Source organism: Pteropus vampyrus, unplaced genomic scaffold, assembly GCF_000151845.1.
Source record: "Pteropus vampyrus isolate Shadow unplaced genomic scaffold, Pvam_2.0 Scaffold201, whole genome shotgun sequence".
Classification (NCBI taxonomy): Eukaryota; Metazoa; Chordata; class Mammalia; order Chiroptera; family Pteropodidae; genus Pteropus; species Pteropus vampyrus.
In genome coordinates, this window is record NW_011888982.1 from 2,336,144 (window position 1) to 2,339,057 (window position 2,914).

The following is a 2,914-nucleotide window of genomic DNA, read 5'->3' on the forward strand; positions in this document are numbered from 1 at the left end:
TGATCATATTTTCTTTTACTGTGCAGAAGCTTCTTAGTTTGATGTAGTCTCATTTATTTATTTTTGCTTTTATTTCCCTTGCCTTTGTTTGAGGTCATAAATTCCTCTTTAAGTCCAAGGTTCATGAGTTTAGTTCCTATGTTTTCTTCTATGAAATTTATTGTTTCGGGTTTTATATTTAGGTCCTTAATCCATTTGGAGTTAATTTTGGTGTGTGGAGATAGATAACAGTCTAGTTTCATTCTTTTGCAGGTGGCTTTCCAATATTCCCAGCATCATTTATTAAAGAGGCTTTCCTTTCTCCGCTGTATATTTTTGGCTCTTTTGTTGAAAATTATTTGTCCAATAAAACATAGGCTTACTTCTAGGCTCTCAATTCTGTTCCATTGGTCTGTGTATCTGTCTTTCTGCCAATACCATGCCATTTTAATTATTATTACTTTGTAGTATAATTTGAAATCAGGCAGAGTGATGCCTCTGTATGTATGTATTATTAAAATGTGAGATTTTCCTATAGCCATTTTACCTTTAGCTTTCTGGTAGCCTGATCTGTCCATTAATACCTTGTTCTTGCATTTCTGAATTCGTTTTTTTTTAATATGGTCGAGTTTGGTGGATTTTCTCTCTGGTCCTTCTTGTTTTATGTTATGTCCCTCAGTTCTGGATCTTTGGCATGTGGTTACCACTAAGAATATGTAAAAATGGGTGTGTGTGTATATATATATATATATATATATATATATATATATATATATATATATATATATATATATATATATATATATATATATATACAGTCATCCATATTCTTCTGCACGTGCCTTATCTCTATTCCTCTTTACAAATTTGGTTCTTTGATTCCTCCCCTTTTCTGTTATTGTCCAAAATAGTCCCTATGCATGCTGAACATTCATTTCTATCTTGCAGTAGCAATTCTCTTATTGTTTAATTCTGTTTTAATAACGGTTGCACTGCTCTGCTTCATTTCGCCTGCTAGTCGCCTTACTCATAGTTATGTATTTTTTGTCATTTCATTTCAGGTGGGCTGACCTCTTTCAGTATTTCCTGTGATACAGGCCTCATAACAGAAAATTCTCTCAACTTTTGTATGTCTGGAAAGGTTTTTATTTCTCCTTCATACCTAAAGAACAGCTTTCTTGGAGACATTCTTCTTGGCTGATAGTTCCTTTCATTTGATAGTTTGAATATTTGTTTCCACTCTTTTCTTGCTGGTATGAAATGTATTTATTAAATGAAAAAACTTAAAAGTCATAGTTACTCCTTGATCCATGTGCTGCAGAATAGAAGTTCAGTCAGTAGTCGTGAAAACAACATGAATCTCATTACGTATCTCTATCAGAAACTTTTAGTGACCAGGTACATTGTCATTGATTTCAATCAAAATAATTTTTTTTTTTCTGAGTGATAGATCTCAACAGTGAGCTATACATATTTGTTAAGCCGTGTTGTAAACAGATCTGCTCTCATCTAGGCTGTTGCTCCATGTATAAAGCATAAGAAGAGTAGATTTAAGAATTCTTAAGGGCCCTAGGAGTTTTAGAATGGTTAATGAGCATTGGCTTCATCTTCAAGTCACCACTTGCATCAACTCCTAATAAGAGAGTCAGCCTGTCCTGTGAAATTTTGAAGCCAGGCATTGATTTCTCTTTTTTGGCTATGATAATTCTAGATGCCATCTTCTTCTAATATGACTGTTTCATCTAAATGAAAATATGGTATTACTAAAACCACTTTTATTAATTATCTTAGCTAGATCTTCTGGATAACTTGCTATAGCTTCTACATCAGCACTTGCTGCTTCACTTTGCACTTATATGTTATTGAGATGACTTCTTTTCTTAAACCTGATGAACCAACCTCTGGTAGCTTCAAACTTTTCTTCTGCAGCTTTCTCATCTCTCTTAGACAACATAAAATTGAAGAGAGTTAGGGCTTTGCTCTTGATTAAACTTTAGCTTGAGGAAATTTTGTGGCTAGTTTGGTCTTCTATCCAGACCACTCACTATAACTTTCTCCATATCAGCAATAAAGCTGTTTCACTTTTTTATCATTCATGTGTTAGCTGAAGTAGCACTTTTTAATTTATTAAAAAACAACAACAACAAACTTTTCCTTTGCATTTGAAACTTAGCTAACTTTTTGGTGAAGGAAGCCTAGATTTCAGCTTTTCAGCTTAAAATGTCTTTCTCACTAAGCTTAATCATTTTTAGCTTTTGACTTAAAGTTAAAGATGTGTGGCTCTTCCTTTCACTTGATTACTGAGAGGCCATCGTAGAGCTTTTAATTGGCCTAATTTCAGTATTGTTGTGTCTCAGGGAATAGAGAGCCCCAAGGAGAAGGAGAGAGATTGGGGAATGTCTTGTTAGTGGAGTAGTCAGAACACACACATTTATGGTTTAAGTTTGCCATCTTGTATGGTCATGGTTTGTGGTGCCACAAAACAATTATAATAATCTCAAAGATCATTGATCTCAGCTCATCATAACAAATATAGTAATCATGAAAACATTTGAAATATTGTAAGTATTACCTAAATGTGACACAGAGACAAAAAGTAAACAAATGCTGCTGGAAACATGGTGCTGATAGACACAGGCTTACAATAAACAGTTAATTTGTAAAAAAATTCATTATCTATGAAGTACAATAAAGTGAAGTGCAATAAAACCATGTATACCTGTATATGTACATAGTTACTTTTTTAAAGTTACTTGTTTTTTAGTTGTATCTCAGAGTAGATTTAGGGCTGTGGCTCTCTATATCTTAACCAGAAGCAGAATTCCAGGTCTTAATATTTTATAGTAAATCACTGGCTTTTTAAATATTTATGTTATATTTAATTTAAATATATCTTCCCTTTGCTCTTGATTTTCTTAGGTGTTGGAGTAGTTTG